The 19633-nt window shown below is 34.7% G+C and overlaps 1 protein-coding gene across 2 annotated transcripts in view; it reads right to left on the reverse strand.

Annotated features, from left to right (window-relative positions):
* Positions 1–19633, reverse strand: part of SPATS2L (spermatogenesis associated serine rich 2 like) — a 226332-nt gene that overhangs the window by 118350 nt on the left and 88349 nt on the right. The gene's annotated exons all lie outside the window — the stretch shown is intronic.

Genomic DNA, 19633 nt, shown 5'->3' on the forward strand with positions numbered 1-19633 from the left:
TTACAGATGAGGAAACTGAGGTAAACAGGATTAAATGACTTGCTGAGGATCACAAAGCTAGTAAGCGTGTGAGGTCCGATTTGAATTCAGGAAGGTGAGTCTTCCTGACTCCAAGCCTAGCACTTTATCTGATGTGCTACCTAGCTGCACCTAGCACTAAATATAGTGCCTCTTTCATAAAAGGTTCTTTAAAAAAATACAAGTGAAACTACAAGCATCATTAAATGCCTACTATCTACCAGGCACTGTACTGGATGCTGTGCATAAAAATACAAAAGTGAGATGGTCTTTGCTCTTATTCCTACTGATAGGAATGAAATTGACTTAGAGATAAGTAGATACAAGACACACACCCATTCAGAAAGATAGATGGGTAGACAAATATACATCTATATATTCATAGTTATTGGGACAGTGGTGCTCACAAATAATGAGTTTTAATGAAATACCTCTTCAAGTCATTGATATTTGAGGTAGGCCCTTAATGGGAACCAGGGGCTCCCAGAGGGATTAGATAGAGTGTCAGTCCTGGAGTCAAGAAGATTTACCTTCCAGAGTTAAAATCCAGGCTAAGATGTGCTAATAGGACAAGTCATTTCATCCTGTTTGCCTCAGTTCCCTCATTTGAAAAAAAGTGAACAATAATTGCAGCTTCAATTTGTAGCATGGCATCTTACCAATCAGAAATTGGCTGCAGTCTACTAAGTGCAACAGATCTTCTAGCTATATCTTCTCATTCTATATTTATACAGTTGAATTTCTAAGCCTAAATGTGCCTTTACATGTATCTCAATTTAAATTTTATCATACTATATTCAGTCCATCATTCCAGCCTGCTGATACCATTTTAGATCCTGTTTTTATCATCCTTATATCTTTCAGTTTTGTGATTTCTGTAATGAGATGAACATTCAGTCTAAGACTGCAATCAAATCAATGATAAAAAATGTTAAACAGATCAGGGCCAAGAATAGCACTTGCGACATTTCACTAGAAATCTTCTGAGCTTACACCAAACCAGGAATGCACTACTCTTTGGACAAGGTCATTCAATTAATTCTTAAAAGCCTTAATTATACCATCTTCAATCCCACATCTCTCTATCTTGTACATAGAAGACATCATGAAACCCTTTTCAAATGTTTCACTATGTTTATTGTATCTTCAAAATTCTTTTGAATTATAAGTTATAGTTGGATCAAAATGACATCACTGTTTTAGAGCTAAATTATAGCGTCTGACTATGGGTGATCAAACCAGTACAAGCTTAGAATGTTCTATCACATGTTAGACACAACTAATCTATGTAAACATTGGCATAGATTCTTTGTATTTGTGGATCTTGTGTTTCTTTTGAGTCACTTCGATTTTGCTTTGCTCACAGAGCACAGCGCCTTCTCTGATGAGGACACACCATGCCGGGCAGTCCTATATCAGTTTCTCTCATGTCACACAATCAATTCCAAAGTTCTCAAGAGAGACCTTGAGAGTATCCTTATATCTCTTTTTCTCACTACCTTGTGAGCACTTGCCCTGTGTGAGTTCTCCATAAAATAGCCTTTTTGGCAAATAGAAATTTGACATTCAATCAATGTGGCCAGTCCAACAGAGTTGTGCTCTCTGCAGTAGAGTCTAAATGTTTGGCAGTTTAGTTCAAGATAGAACCTGAATGTCTGGTATCTTATCTTACCAGGTGATCTTTAGAATCTTCCTAAGACAATTCAAATGGTAGTGATTTTGTGGCTGTAATATATTGTCCAGGTTTTACAGGGATACAACAAAGAGATCAGCACAATAGTTCTGCAGTCCTTTAGTTTGGTAGTCAAGTCAGTCTAATACCTCTTCTCTCCCACACTTTCCTTCAGAGATTCCCAAACATTAATCTTGTATATGTCAACCTCATTATCAACATGAACATCCCTGGAAAATATACTGTCAAAGTAAGTGAACATATCCACAGAATTCAAATTTTCTCCATTTGCTATAATTGATGGTTCCATGTATGCATGGCAAGATTCTGGCTGATGGAGGCCGTGTTTTCTTAGTGTTAATTGTTAGGCCAAAATTAGCACAAGCAGCACAGAACCAATTGATCCATACCTTGTTGCATCTCAGTTTCACAGACTGCACTGAGTGTACAATCATCTGCAAACAAAAAAATTGTTTACTGGGGCTGCTAAGTGGTGCAGTGGATAGAGCTCCAGCTCTGAAGTCAGAAGGACTTGAATTCAAATGTGACCTCAAACACTTAACACTTCCTAGCTATATGACCCAGGGCAAGTCACTTAACCTCAATTGCTTCAGAAAAAAAAATCCAATACTCCTTCTATTTTAGTCGTGGCTTGTAGCCTTTTCAAGTTGAAGAATTCACCATCAGTGTAGTAGTAAACCTTGAGGTCATCCTCATTGAAAGCATTTGACAACATGGCTGAGAAAGCATGGGAGCAAGCACACAACCTTAATTTACTTCATTCGTGACTGAGAACGTAAGAGAGCATCATCCATTATCTGGAACCCAGGCAAGCATGCTATCATGAAACTAATATACAATACTGAACTTTTCCAGGCAGCAAATTTTGACATAATTTTTCATAAGTCTTCAGGACATCAAAGGCCTTGGTCAGGTCTACAATGTTAGGTATAAGTAAATGTATTTTTAAAAGAGGAAAACAAATTAGTATGGTATGACTTGTTCTTGATAAAGTCATAATGGCTTTTAGTGATTACTACTTTACTTTCTAAATGCTCACAAACCGTTCCTTTAATAGTACATTTTAGAAATTTACCAAGAAAGAAAGTCAAATTTCCTAGAAAATTTTGCTGTTTCTTTCTTTCTTTCTTTTTTTTTCTAAATAAGGACAGAAAAAAAGTGGAAAAAAATAGGGACAGTATTTGCATATCACCAGCCTTGTGGCACTTCCTCATTCTCTATGATTTTTCTAAGATCTGCAGCAATAGCTCAATAGTGATAGTCACTACTTCCTAGAATATACTCAGGATTGTGTTTCAGCTGGACCCAGTAATGAATTTAATGGGGGCTTAGTAAGATACTTTATTATCATTTGTTCATTAATTTTTCATTTCAATTCTGTTAACTATTTTAGTTCTACCTTTCCTAATCCCAAAGATAATTTTCTTTAGTGGTACAAAAGTTTAAAGAGTTCAGCTTCTCTCCAGTGTCTTTTATGATTCTCAAATCTGTTCTGAGCAGTGCCCCTATCTATTGCTTGATCCTAGTTTTATTCCCAACATAACTTTTTAGAAGTGTGTGCTCAGTTTTCTTTGCCAGATGCAGGTTATTTTGTGATTTAGCACTTATGACACCATTCTTATGTTGTGACACTCTTTGGTATTTATACTCCTTTACCTACCTTTGTTATCTTTTAGATATTAAAAAAAAATCAAAATTGGTTTTCACCCTCTTCTCCTTAAACAGGGAGTTCTACCCTTTTCTTCCTCATAGAATTTTTTTGCATTTGTTTCTTTAAAAATTCATTCTTGAATCTTTCACATATGTTTTGGGCTGATTTATTCCATACAATCTTAATTTACAGAATCTTAATCTGTCCTTTCTTTTTGAACCTTCTAAAGTTAACAAACTTACAAATTTAGTGTTCTCATCAAACTATAATTGTCATTTCTCTCCTTTTCTGGCCCAGATTCTTTTTTTTTTTTTTTTTTTTTTTTACCCTTTTTTTTTTTTTTTTTTTTTTATTTAATAGCCTTTAATTTACAGGATATATATACATGGGTAACTTTACAGCATTAACAATTGCCAAACCTCTTGTTCCAATTTTTCACCTCTTACCCCACCCCCCCACCCCCTCCCCTAAATGGCAGGATGACCAGTAGATGTTAAATATATTAAAATATAACTTAGATACACAATAAGTATACATGACCACAACATTATTTTGCTGTACAAAAAGAATCAGACTCTGAATTATTGTACAATTAGCTTGTGAAGGAAATCAAAGATGCAGGTGTGCATAAATATAGGGACTGGGAATTCAATGTAGTGGTTTTTAGTCATCTCCCAGAGTTCTTTTTCTGGGTATAGCTAGTTCAGTTCATTACTGCTCCATTAGAAATGATTTGGTTGATCTCGTTGCTGAGGATGGCCTGATCCATCAGGACTGGTCATCATCTAGTATTGTTGTTGAAGTATATAATGATCTCCTGGTCCTGCTCATTTCACTTAGCATCAGTTCGTGTAAGTCTCTCCAGGCCTTTCTGAAATCATCCTGTTGGTCATTTCTTACAGAACAGTAATATTCCATAATTTTCATATACCACAATTTATTCAGCCATTCTCCAACTGATGGACATCCATTCAGTTTTCTGGCCCAGATTCTTAATCTCTTCATTATGAACTTGTTGCAGCTCCCCAAGATTTCTATCATTGCTATTTATTTATCTACTTATGTTTCCTTCTTTGTCAGAATGAGATCCAGAATAATAGTTTATCTTATCACTTATTGAACCATTTGAATAATCAGGTTGTCAGGAATATGAGTCAAGAATTTAAGGCTCCTTTTCTTTGACAAGAAGAAATTTCTAGCAAATCTGGTAGACACCCAAAATAAAACTGAAGTCCTCTATCATTAATATATTTGGGTCTTCTTGCTAAGTTTGTAACCTGTTTCTCCATATCTTCACCCATTTATTCCTTTTGTCCTAGTAATCTAGTATATACCTATATTAATACTGCCTTTTTTTCTTCCTCCATTGATCACCACCTAAATATTCTGCTCTAATTCTTGTTAAAGTACTAATAACCAATAAGAAATACTGTGTGCTCCTCTCAGGAGCATGAAAATTTTCATTTTTATAGAGTATAAGACATTAACCCAAAGGGATGAAGCTGACAGAATTTCTGATCCTGATGGTAAACTGTGGGAATTCCATTTTGAGGTAGGAAGGCTTTCTTGGTATCTCCCAAATTATATTACATTTGCTAACATGGATGAAGGTTAGCTTTGGATGTATGAATATATTTTTGATCAGAAGTGTTGAAAACCTTTTTATAGAAAAACATTATTTTTCTATATTACTGAATTATTCTCTTGTCAGTGACATTCTAAGAAAACAAAATGATGGTTAGGAATGATGGAAAAATCTGTGACAGACCAGATAAAGGCTCTAATATACAGAGAACATCAGTACTACAGAAAGAGGTGTGCCCTGTTTTTTTTTTTTCCAGCTATTTTGATGCTAGTGTTGAACAAAAGTTGTTCCTTAGTATTCTTTCTTCTTCTTGTCCCTTCCTTTACAAAGCCAATAGAGAAGGGGATGTCAAAGGAGGGGGTCCTCTGATTATCTATGGTGCTAGTTTTTTAATGAAATTAATGAATTCAGACCTTAAGAGATGGCCTAAAAGACTGATTTTTCATTTTAAGGTGCATATAACTTGCCAGCAATACCATCATTTTTTCTCCATGGCCATGCAAGTGGAACAAAATATTTAGTTTTAGCAAAAATAAATGTGCTAGTCATATGACTAAGAAAGATTTATCAATTTAGGGTTCCCTTCCTTCATCACTACTAAAATTAATTCCCTAGGACCTAGTATCATAGTATAGATATATTTCTATGATAGGAAATAAATATTCGAATTACAGAAAGAATAAAGTGGAAAACTACTCAAAGAATATCTGAAATTCCATTTTAATGATGGTCTCATATAATTATATCAAAATGAATGAAGAGATTAAGAATACAATTTTGTGTCTCTTGAGGTTGATCTAATGTTATGAACAATAAAGACTTAGTCTGATCATTTTATATTGCTATTAAAATTTTAGGAATCATGTTGCTCAGGAATTAACCTCTCAATTTCCATTTGAAAATCCACATATGAAAAGATGCAGGGATTTATAATTTTTAAATCAACATTTTATAATAAAAAATTAATAAATTATCACATTGTTATTTATGATAGCTAATATATAATTAAAAATGAGTAAAGAATATTCAAGCCCCTAAAAGTTTCAATAAATTATTTAAAATTACCTCATAAAAACCTGTATTTCTGATTACTTCCCATAGATCTATTAAATATTATTTTATTCTTTTCTATTGACTGCTAGTCATTCATTATCTTTTATTATAATTTATATGTTCTCAACAGGAATTACAACATTTGCCATTCTGGTTTCATGTTAAAGATCACCTTAAAATATAATTTTTCAGTGCTTATCCAGTCATATATCCCTGCAATAACTTCCATTTCAACATCAGAGTCAAGGCATCAACTTATATTCAGCTTTATGTATCCCACCACTCTTGACTCCATTGCTAAAAATTTCTCTTTGGCCAGGTTCATCTTCTCACCATTCTTTATTCATCCTTTAGCTCAGCATAAGCTAGATCATTTGGAAAGCCTTTTACCTCTACATTAATATCTATCTTCACTGCCCATAACAGCAGTCTTTCCTCACTGATAATTATTTTCTAACTAACAGTTGATCCAAACCAGTGCTGAGGTTTACAAAGCTGTTTACAACTATATCATTTTATCCTTACAATAATCCTATCCTCCTTTTACAGATGGGGAAACTGTGGCACAAAGTCAGTGTCTGAGGCTAGAATTGAATTATGGACTTCTTGACTCCAGGTCTAGCTCTCTTCCCTATGTGCTACCTAGTGGCCCACTGTGCTAATGCTTCACTCATTTTGTGCTCATATGCTTGTGCATTTCTATGTATGTATTCTCCCTAGGCACTATGGCAATCTTTATACTATACAGTATTTGAGGAAAGCATCTGCATCTTTTCCATGCTGAGTAAACCACTACAGTAAGTCCTAAAGTAGCTGCCAGGTATATTATAGAGGCTCAGCTTGGACCAGCTGAATGAATTGTGTTTATCTAGAATTTTGAGCAATAGCAGTCTTATCATTCTTCTGGATCATTACTCAAGACATTAAATAAATGAGAAATTTTCTTCAGTAGCCCAACTACTATAAAAACCCTTTCCAGCTAAAAATAGCATCATTTATTATTTCCCTTGAAAGATTTTCTGCTAAATTTCACCCAATCCAATTTCAAGTCACTGAGATTTCAATGTATGAAATGCTGGATCACCTGCTTCACTTAGATAAATATACAGTGCTTCAAGCCTCAATTTTATTTATATCAAGTCTTATGGAATTGTACACACAAGGAATGGAATTTATCTGGTTTTAACTTGTGCTTATGGACATATTATAAAATGTTCAAAGTCAACCCACCTGGTGAGTATTCATGGTGTACTAAACAATGTAGTTAGATATCTAAGGAAGTTGTGCAAGAAATAAAACAGTTGCTTATTCTCAAAGTTCATTTTAGTAAAGGGGTATTTAGGAAAACCACAAATGACAACTTAATTCAGTTTTGTGATACTGTGGGAATATCCTTGAATTTAAATCCAAAGATCCTACGTTCAGATCCCAGGAGTGCTATTTATTACCCATGTGACATTTTAGACAAGTCAATGAATCTCTCTGGGTCTTAGTTTCCTCATCGGAAAAAAGAAAAGACAGAGATTGAGGATCTCTAAAGTTTTTTTGATGATTTGACTACATAGATCACCAGGATACAAGACAGGTTATTGTAAGTATAAAGGATCAGGGAGAAAAGTGCTATGAAACATTTGGAAAGGGTAGAGGTCTTTTAAGCTGGAGACTCTGGTTGTCCCTCTGAGTGGAAGACTGGGCCAAGAACTCCAAAACTTCCATTTAGGAGAGGAGTTCAGTTAGAATTGCTCATTTCTCATCTGGCTACATTACTTTGGGTCTTTGCTAACTTTTCCATCCTGCCCATGACTTCTGCTCAAGCCCTACTTTTTCCCTTCTTTTTGTATGCTGTTTGCCATCAGTAGAATACAAGGGCATGCCTGAGGGCAGAGACCATACGTTATAAAGTATATATCTCCAGCCCTTAGAAGAGTGCCTACTGACTGACATCTACAAAGGCTTAATGGAAGAAGTAGAACCTAAGTGAGCTTTGGAGGAAGAAAAAAAATTCAATAGGTACTGATAATGGAGTTTGTTCCATAGGTAGGGGACAAACAGTACATGCAAATACACACAGAAAAGAGGTGGGGAAATAAGAATGGTGGCTTCTGAGTAAGCCCGTTTTGGGTGAAACACATCTTTCTCTTTGGTCAGGAACAAAGTAATATGAGATAAATCTGGAAAGGTCAGATGGAGATAGTACTAGAATAATGGAATTATGTTAGAATAAGAAACTATTTAATAGACCTCAGAGAACCATGGAAGTATTGTGACTCAAAGTTTGATGTACTCAGTGGCGCACTGGGAAGATGATTATGGAAGGCAAACTAGAGAATGGAGAGAGTTAAAGCACCGAAAACAATTAGGAGGCTATGTGAGGATATGAACTAAAGGGAATGTGGTAGCAATAGAAAAATGTGATAGAAATTGAAGAGGTAGAAATTATAGGACTGGCAATTTACTGAATAGGGTGATAAAGAAGAAGAGAAAGGACAGAGAGAATGGTGGTCTCTATCATCAATGGAAATAAAGTAATAGACACCAAAAACATGAACATAACTTCAAGTCTAGGAGAATGGGAAAATGATGTCATTAACAGAAAGAGACTACCAGAAACTTAACATAAGCATAAACTCACTTCTTTAGAGAGGTAGGGAACTACAGAAGAGTCTGTATATACTGTCCCCATTCAGTTGATGTGTTGATTAGTTTTGCTGAACTACCTTCCTCCTGTTCCTCCTTTAATTTTTTTTTCTTTTTATTAAGTTGTTTTTTCTTTTCCTTTCTTTCTGGGTTTGTTCTTATTGTTATAAGGAATGCCCTGCTGAGTAGGGAAGAGGCAGAGACATTCAGGAATGAAGATGATTAAAAAATCAATAAATATTTAAATTTTTAAACAAAAGAAAAGGCACAGGTTTAATTAATTACAATTTACATAAACTGACATTATGAAATTTCTGGGTTCAGTAGAAAGACTAACTTGTTAGGGAAAGCTTCATGAAGATGACAACATGTTTTATTTTGTAAGAGAGGCAGAATAAAATATGATGGAATAAATAGGAGAGGATATTCCAATTAAAGGGAATAGTTGATATGAAAGTTTGAAGTCAGGAACATAAGATCTTAGAGATCATTTAATCTAAATCCTTCAGTTTACAAATGAAGGAACTGAAGAAGAGACCACCAATAGGAGTTGGAAACAAAAACCTTCCCTTGACTATAACAAATCTCTTTTCATTTTAGAAACTTTTGCTGTATTTTTCCCTCTATTATAACACTTTCACCATCTTATCTAATATCATAGACATATGTGTATATTTCTTATCCACCCATTAGATTATGTGCTCCATAAGAAAAGAGAACTCTGCATGGAGAAGAAATGTGAAAAATATTTATTGGAGTAAAAAAATATTGGATAGTCTGTAACTGCTTTAAGTTTGTAGTCATGATTGTTCTATCTCAGTTACCTACAAGATTTGCAACCTTTTTTTCTACACTTCCTTATGTTTTCAGGACTGGAACAAAGAGACATAGTTTTTCTGAATTCATTTTCTGAATTCATTCATTCTGAAGGTTATGAAGCTCCTAGATTTGTGGCCTTTCCAGTTTTCCATTACCCTTTTTAGAATAGTGGGCCAAGATTTGGATTTTTAGCAAGGATATTTAATGCACTCAATTCTCCCCCTCTCCCATTTTGATATTATTATGACTTAAATGTTTTATCCACCCCCAAATAAAGAACTGCAGAGCAAATTCAAGTTGAATTTCATTTAGCTCTACTGGAGCAATTAATGAAATCCTATTTGTGGTTTCCTCCTTTTTTATTTCTACCTAGTTTCACATATTATAAGATGACCAATGGCCAACAGAACTTAATTAACTATATCCAGTCTTGAAAAAAAAATGCTCAGCCAAATGGAAACCCCAAAGCAAGCTTTTGTTTTATTAACAAAAGCCTGAAAAAGGCTGAGGAAGTAAGCATTGATTAAGAAGAAAAGCCCCAACAATGTATTTGCTTTGGTTTCTTGAAAGGGATATTAGTTGACTTTAGCATAATTTCATTTTTCATTTCAAGCATGATCACAAAGGACTATACAAAATAAACCACTTCCATGTTTCACAGAAGACTTGGAATGAGCCAGAGATTGAGGAAAGGCAACAGAAATGCATCTCTCAAGATCTTGCTCTATTTTCTTTAAAAATTGAACTACTATCCTATATGATGGGGAAAAAATAAATTTAACCATGACAGAAGCTCTCCATTTTCTCAAATCTCTGAATAATCAGCCCACAGTATTTCTCTTGTCTCATGGCACTGTCACACTCTCAGGAACCCCTATTTTGTCATTTTTGTAGTTTTCCTCCTTATTCAAGGGTTTCACTCTAGTTTCCAAATAGTAATATGTACAGCAACAGAAATAAAAAAGTGCTTGGTATGGAAGGAGGGGTGCAAAGGAGATCCAGGAAAAAGGTGCTCCAGTTCTTCTCTTAAAAGTTATATTTCTGGCTCTTCCAGCTGTAAATGTATGCAACATCTTTCTGGCTTTGTTTTCCTTTTTTTCTCTTCTTTTCTTGGTCCTCATTCTTTTCTATTTCATTTCAACAAATATTTATTAAACCTTTTATGTATAAGGTAGTGCCCCAAGTGTTGAAAATATGAAGTTTGGTGTTTTGGTTTTTTTAATCATAGTTTCTGCCCTCAAGGAATTTATAATCTACGATATTTTTTTTGAAGTGAAAAGGAAAGAAATAACACGTACTTGATAAGTATAATTCAAGTAGATAGGTTATGATGGAAACAAAATAGAAATCTACACAGAAAGTTTTAAAAAAAACTTTGAGAAGAAAAAAATGCTTTTTCCTTTTTCCTTTTTTCTTCTTGTAATTTTTGCCTTTGAGTGTGGCATAACATAAATAAACCCGGATTTGCAGTTAAAACATTCAAATAACATCTGTGCTATTTACTACCTGTGTGACTTTGGGCAAGTCCCTTAGCCTTTATGTTTTAATTTCTGAATCTATGAGATGAAATGTGAAGATTGGACTCAATGATCTCTAATGTTCTTTCCAACTCTAAATTTTGTGTTCTGGATGGCATCACAAGGCACTGCCTCCCCACTCTTGCTTCCATTCCCTCACCCCTTTTCAATACCCCACCACCACTATCACCACCATCTTGTTCTCAGAGGCTAGTTACTTTATACTTTGGCTCTGGAGATGGTCAACAGGTGGTAGTGATGATGGTATTAGAGAAAGTCAGATATATAACAGGTATACAGAACCACCTGTTCCATAGCTGAGGTCAGCCTGAAAACTTGCAGAAGAGTTAATGATTCCTAAAACACAAGTCACATTTTGATAATATGAAGAGAATCTCTGAAGGACAATCAAATAAATCATAGAGACTATTATTAAGAAAAAATTGTCTAAAGTAAATCAAGTCTGCCATGTCAGGTTCTGAGGTCAAATTGACGAATGGATCACATAAACATCATCAACAAGCTTTTTCACCCACTTTCTTTTATTTTTTAAATTTAGAAATGCTATTAAGAGATGAGCATGATTTTTTATTAAAGTACTATTTACCTTCATTTACAAGTTAGAACTGAAAAAATACTATTTGAAGCAAAATATAAATGAAATGATTACCACCTATATATACATGAATGTATCAGTAATGGGATCATAGAATTTCAATTCAATAAATAACAATTATTAAGTACTGACTGTGTAAAGAGCCTTGAGGAAGGTGCTCTAAGGAAAGAAAATTTAGGAAACCTCCATTGAGTTTACAATCTAGTTTCCAAGCTATCTTTCCTACAGTGATAGAACTTATATATTGAAAGAGATTTCAGAGGACATATCTTAACTCACACTTAAACAAAAATCCTTTCAATAGGAATCCATTAGCCATCCTTTGCTTGAAGACTACCAGTAAGAAAGAATCCATTACCCTTCTATTGCCTTCCCATTTTACTTTTGAAAAAATTTAATTGGAAATTATACTGTTTTACTTGATGTCAAGAAAAACAATCTACAGTTCTACTTATTACTCTTAATTTTTGGCCACAGAGCCAAGCAGAACAAGTCTGTCTTCTCTTCTACCTGTTAATTTCATATATTTTAAAAATGAAGCCAGTGATCAAGTCCTCACTAAATTATATTTTTGCAAGACTTTAAACAACCCACATTTCTTCATCTGATCATCATATGGAATGATCATAAGACCTTTCACCATGCTGGTCACCTGAACCTGGACATTCTCTGGTTGATGAAGATCCTTCCCAAACTTTGGCACCTAAAACTAACCCCAAGATTTCTGATGTAATTTAATGAAATTAGACGTGGGAATTACTGTGGCTGAAGCATCAACTACTGTTAAGCCTTCTGATGTTAAGCCTTCCAAACAACTGAGCCAGTCTACACAGGTGAGATGCACAGTCCATTGCAAATCTTGTACTACTAATCTTTTCAGATGGCTAGAACTTTCTACTTAATTTTTTTGGAATATTTAAATTTGGAATATTATTTTTGGAATATTATGGAAAAAAATAAGAGAAATTATTTTTGAAGGCATCAAGGGTCAAGATGAGTCATCAAAACAGGGCTATAGTGACAGATCATTATTATCAGTAGAAAATAAAAATAATGATAGATTTCATCATGTGGTCCAATTTAACTAGCTTGGTCCTTGGAATATGGGTACATTCTATCAATGGCCCATACCTGAAGTTCCACTAAGTTAGTAGAACTTGGTAAGGTATGTATTCTTCAGACATAGACCTTTGGAAAACAGGGTCATATCCACATAAAATTAAGGTCATTATTGAAATCAAACATCAGTGAAAGGAAATTAATAATAATAATAATATGCAGAATGTTCTCCAGTTTTCAAAGCACTTTCACATACCTTGCTTCTTTTGATCCTGTTGATTAAAGAGAAATTCTCCAAAGTAGTCTCAGGTCTCAGCTTGTCTTTAGTTCTTAAAGTTCTGGGCAGCTCAGGCCTACTCTCTCTCCCTCTCAGTCCATAGCCTCTTAACTCTAACTTCCTTCTTTGTTTTAGAGAGAGGTATGTTAATTGCCTCTTGCTGCAAGGACTAAATTACTTCTCCAGTACCTTGCCAAACGGAAACCTGGCCTGCAGCTCCCTTGGCTCAAATCCTCATACTTCCTCTACACTCTGCGCCCCCCCCCCTTTTTTTCCCTGCTAAGGTTTTAAAATTCCCCTTCAGCCTTTTTCTTTTTGTCCAAAGGAAAAGAGAGAACATTTTCCTATCTAGTAACTTCTGAGTATTTTCCACACCTTAGTCCCAATGCCTTCCGTTTTCAATCAAGGATTACTTGGGTTACTTAATTATTATCTTAGTTAGAAGTCACTACTCATTTTTCTATGAATCTTACTTTGTCCATTAATTTAATAAACATTCATTTACTTTTAAAGTAAATGGTTTTGTATTACCTCTTTTTCCAAGTGACTTTTTGCCCCTTCCATCACTTTTAGCAATAATTTTAGACAAAGAACAACAAAAAGAGCTTAAAAAATCAATTTAGCAAAACTAACCAACGTATTGAAAAAAGTTTGACATATAATGTTTTATACACACATACACAGATGTATGTGTATGTACACATATATGTGTGTATACATATACACACACACTCTCATGCATGCATGCATGTATGTATGAGTGTGGTTCCATACCCATGGTCCCCACTTCTGCAAAGAAGTGGAGGGAAGTGGTCCTTTCCCATTTCTCTTCTTTCCAATCAAGTTTATTCATTGTAATTTTACTTTATTTCCTTTAGAATTTTTTTCAACAAACATTCATTATGGGCCAACTGTGTACTCTATGGTAGCTAGATGGTATAGTAGAGTACTGGGCCTGGAGTCAGGCAAGATTTATCTTCTTGAGTTCAAATCTGAACTAGGATACCAACTAGATGTGGGATTCTGAACTTAATCCTGTTTGCCTCAGTTTCCTCATTTGCAAAGTGAACTGGAGAAGGAAATGGCAAACCACTCTACTATCTTTGATGAGAAAACCCCAAATGAGGTCAGAAAGCCTGAAAATGACTAAACATCAAGTGTGCTCACTATGCTAGATTCTGGGGGAGCTACATAGTTCTAAATAAGATAAAATCATGCCCTCAAGAATTTTATAGTCTAGTATACTCATCTACTGCTCTTTCCCTTTATTCCCCTATTTTTTTCCAAGAAAGAATTAAGGAAGTCCTGTTTTTTCTTCCCCTTGGTTAATATTTTATGCAATATTAAGCAAAATATTTTCACAAGCCTTTCAATAATTTTCTTCTATTTCCTCTACACTGCTACCCTAAGGGGTCTAAGAATGAGGAGAGGTATAAATTTACAGTTAAATTTATCAACAAGATATTAGTGCAGGAAGAAATCTTAGATGAGATCATCTTCTAGTTCACTCCTTTCCATTTATAATTGAAGCTTAGAGAGGAGATGTGACTTTTCTAAGATCATGTAGGTAGTGCAATGATAGGATTTAAGTTAGCTGCTCTCTACCACAGCTTCTTAAACTGTGGTTCATGACCCTATATATGGAGTCTTAAAACTGAATAACTGAATGAATAACAAAATTATGATCTGCTATCACTAAATGTTTGATCTGCATACCTATTTTATATACTGATATACCTGGGACCATGTAAAATTTCTCAGGTGAAAAGGAGTCAGTAATGGAAAAAGTTTAAGAAGCTCTGCTTTACACCACCGACAAGACTGGGTGATCTCAGGAGGTTCCATGGAACTTTAGTTCTTAGAAAATGATGATTAATTAGGACTACTGAGATGTGTCTCACACTTTCCTACAGGAAAAGAAGTCTTTCTCAATTGAGACAAGGCTTTTAGTGAGCATGTGTTTATAAACTATTACTCCAACCCATTACTGTCACTTAATTCACATCTCCTTTACATTTTTTAAAAGAGACTTGACCATTGAGCATGAACCTGACTTGGGGACTTTTTCCAAATAACAAGAAATCATCTAAACATTTGATCATGTGGTCCCTGTATAGACCTCTCCTCCCCCCCAAAAAAGGCTACCACATTCCAAGTCACTGTAATGCCTCCACATTGAAATATGGAGATTGGCAAAAAAAAGACCTACACTGGTCTAATTCCAAGGGGCTCCTTTGACTTCAGGCTAAGATTAGAATTTTAGATATAAATAGGACAATATTCCAGTTTCAAAGTGAATTGTGCATATGCCTAAGCTATATGGAAAAAAATTCCTACATGCAGAACTGTTCTTCTGCTTATACAACTGAAAAAGTACCTAAATAAACTAATCTCTGATGAATTAATACTATCTGACAGTTATATAGATCTTTAAGGTTTCCAAGTCATTTTCCATATTAGTAGCTCAGGAGAGCTTCATGAAAAAAATAAACAAAACTAACCTTGTAAAGTCCATAATATTGGTATTATTACAGTCTGCCAACCCCAGTCACCTCTCTCAGTTCCTAAATGAAGAGGCCAAAGTAAAGCCAGTAATAATTGCCAAAAGCCCATTTTCTCACTGACAAGGAGTTTGATCATTAACAAGCCATCAATTCCCCAGGTGCTCCCCCCCCCATTCCTTCAGTATGTATCAACACCTGTCCTCAAAGCTTAACCTTCCTACTAGGTTCAGGCTTCCTCTCGCCTCCCCAATAATGTCTTGTCCTGCTTGACCCAAATAAGACTTAGAAAAATTCCACCAGGCTTTACAGACTTCAGAGTCCTATTTTGCCAGGACCCCAGCTAACCTGACTGATTTCCATCTTCCCTCACTGCCGTCCCTATTGTATTTTCGCTCAATAAAGCTACTCTTCCTTTTGGGAGTATTTCCCCTCAATAATGCTGGCTTTACTTCTTTCTGGGCTGATTCCCATCTTGAGCTATGTCCTATCTCATGTTGCTCTGTGCCCTCCTTGTTCTTAAATCCCAAATCTCATTCAGATTACACTAACATGCCTTTAAAAAAAGGTAAGAAAAGAAAAAAAGAAAGAAAAGACACGCCTATTTTGCAAGAAATTGAGATTTAGAAACATCACACAGCCAGGGTCTGATTTGGAACTGGAATCCAGGAAGAACCCTTCTTGGGTTTTTTTGTTTTGTTTTTGTTTTGTTTTTTGGGGTTTTTTTTTGTTTTTTTTTTGTTTTTTTTTTTTTTTTACAAAATATAGCACAAAGGTTCTTAACTTTCTATGTGCCATGGGCTTTTTAGTAGTCTGGTGAAATCTAAGGATAACTTATAAAAATAATGTTTTTAAATGCATAAAACAGAATTTAGGATTACAAAGGAAATCAATTATAATGTTTTAAAAGTTAATTCATGAAATGTGTGTAGTATTTGTTTTTTCTCTGTTAAAGTCATGTTCCAATGGAAAAATATATTGCTCTTTTGAGTTAAAAAAATTGTGGAGCTCAAATGAAAAATAAAGAATTTTGCAAACTATTAAAAAAAGTTCATGGACTTTCTAGTCTATAATCACAAACCAAACTAATTAATTTTCATCAACCAATAATAATTAATATTTCACTAATATTTAAATAATAATATTTAATAATATGCTAGGTGGCATAGAGAATAGAGTGCTAGAGTTAAAATCAGGAATATGAGTTCAAATCTAGCATCAGATTCTTATGAGTTGTGTGAATCTTAGCAAGTCATTTAACTTGTACTTCAGTTTCCCCATCTTTAAAATGAGAATAATTATAGTACTTAGCTCCTAGGATTATTGTGAGATAAAATAAGATAAAATTTGTAAAATGTTCTGCTCACCTAATTATATTGCTATTGAAATTCTAGCTATTTATTATTATTAAAAGAATAGAGGCTAACCTATATTCAGCTAATCATTGGCATGAGTTGTTACGCCTAGGATTTGTCATAAGATTTTCATCTTTGAAGTATATAGGAAAGATAAAACATAAATTTATAGCCAGAAGGAATTTCAGAGTCTATTCTGTCCAAACTGCTCTCTTTACAAATAAGTAAGGGAAGTCCAGAGAGGGAAGCAATCGATCCACTTTAACAGAGTTGCAGAGCCAAGACATGCCATAGTCTCTTTAACTTCAAATCTGTAAGTTTTTCTATTATAATATGCTGCCTCCAAAACACAATATGAATATTAAAATTCGCTTTCAACCCTAGGACATGTAACTAAAAACATTACATGCTCTATGTATTTGATACACCTTAAAGAGGCATGCCAAGGAGTTAGATAAATTTCAACAAAATGTGTTAGTCTCTACCCAAGAAAACACTCTGCACAAATTTGTTCTTATTATACCAAAAGAGTGAGTTCTTATTTTCTTTAAAATGTGCATGTACCTCTAGACATTCATACCAAATACTTGAGTCATTCAAAATCATTTACACTGGCTCTGATTTCTGCCCAGAATAACTTGCCAATAGAGAAACTGTAAATCAATTTGTCTCTGCCACTGTCCAGATGTGCTCTGCCAACAGATTGTGTTATATGTTCAATGATGTCATGAATTTCTGAATTGGTTATGGACTTTGTCCTATTCTGGGCCAAAGCTAACAAATATGACTCTGAGGCCCCATGGTTTGCAAAGCCCTTTATAGACATTTCATTAGAGCTTTAAAGCAAAATTCAATAAAACCAAGCATGTATTAAATCCCTACATCTACAAAACTTTAGTTTAAGCAATGGAGACAGAAAAACAGAAATATGACTTGTTTCCACACTGAACAAACATAATAGGAGCGAGATTGGAAAAGTACACAGATAATTATAATGTAAGTTAGCTTGAATAGAGTAAAAGATAAATGATGATCTGAACCCAAAATCAAGCAAGAAGAGGGGAATGAAATTGCTTACCATTGGGAAAGTACTTGGTATATAGTAAGTGCTATATAAATGTTTATTTCCTATGATTAAAAAAGAAGGCAACTATGTAGTATAGTGAATAGAGAATTGGATTTGACAGAAGACCTCAATTCAGATCCTGCTTCAGGGAGAAAAGCCATGTAACCACTGGCAAGTCGTTTAGCTTACCTCTTCCTCAATTTCCTCATCTGCAAAATGAGGATAATAAAATCACCTACTTCATTCAACAGGGCTACCTTGAGAATCAAATAAGAAAACATATCTAAAGTGGTTTGTAAATCCAATTGCACCATAAAAATGCTAGATATTTTTATTGTTAAAAAAGATAGGTCAGGTATATTGTAAGAGAGATGGAGAACAGTGGAAAATCAGCTGCTCTTACAATAGTATGCATGACACAGAAGAAAATCTTGAGGAAGCCCCTCAGGATGTTGAATGAGTAAATTATGGAGAATGTATGGGAGCATAAAGGCCAGAGAGCCTCACAGGATGAGAAGATTTGGAAGGGTTGTGATCTACATTGATAAAAGGAGGGAATGTTTGCTATCACCAGAAGCAAATAAGAATGTACTAAAGGCAAAGTCCAGCAAGGAAGCACACAAATATATATAGAGTCCTTACTTTGGGTCAATCACTCTATCAAGCACTTTCCAAATATTATCTCATTTAATGCTCAAAACCACCCTGGAAGCTAAGTGCTATTATTGTACTCACTTTATAGCAAGGACGACCAGGAAACCGAGTCACACAGATTAATTGTCTGAGCCTCGATTTGAACTATAGTCCTCTGACCCAGAGCCTTTGACAGGCAATAAATTATGGAAGACTAGGAAGAAAGGGAGTGTGTTCAGCTTTAAAAATTTATAATCTTTAACGGAATGAGGTGCTGATTAAAGGAATATGAAGGAAGAAAATTTCAACAGGTAAAGATGCTCCTGGAAAGGAGCTGGGATGAGGCACAGATAAACAAATGTACAGAACTAGCTAGAATATGATGACTAATTGTCTACTTTGCCTGAATTGCAGGAGGAGGGGATCCATTTAAACTAATTAGAAAATAAGGATAGGTCAGTGATAAATTTAGATAAAACCAAGATTTTTTCTTGTTCAGGGCCAGATTTCTTTTAATCTGGCCCTGAACAAGAAAAAAATCTTGGTTTTAGAGATTTACTTTAAATTTATGTATTATCTCACCCAGCAAAATAAGATGACTTGTTATTTTTTACACAAAGCAAAGTCACACTATTTGTTGGTCCCCTTGTAATCAAAAGTATATATTTCAATTGCAGTCAATTCAGCAAAGTTTTTTTTTTTTTTTTTTTAAGTGCCAGGAATTGGGGAAGATATAAAAGTTTAGATAAGGCAAAGTTTTATCTAAAAAGCTCTTGTGGAGCTAACAACCTAATGGGGGATAAGACACAATCAAAGATAATTATAATGTACAGGGTGTCTGTCATAATTTAACAAAGTGGGATGAAGCTCCCTGATACACATGTGGAAAGAGTTTGTGACTTAAGCCTGCTGAGAACAGAGCGGTAACCAACTGAGCTCATGAATCACAAGTAAGCCAGACAATCACAGAATCTCAGAGTAAAGTAATTGGGTGAGGGAGGTTAGGGGATTAAGATAGGCTCTGGGTAGGATGTGGACTTTGAGCTGAGCCTTGATGGGAGTTACAGCTTCTTCAAGGGGGACATAAAGAGAGTGCTTTGCAGGCATGAAGGCCTGGGTGCGCATGGGTGTGGGTGTGTATTCAATGATCCTA

Source organism: Sarcophilus harrisii, chromosome 3 (assembly GCF_902635505.1).
Source record: "Sarcophilus harrisii chromosome 3, mSarHar1.11, whole genome shotgun sequence".
Taxonomy (NCBI): domain Eukaryota; kingdom Metazoa; phylum Chordata; class Mammalia; order Dasyuromorphia; family Dasyuridae; genus Sarcophilus; species Sarcophilus harrisii.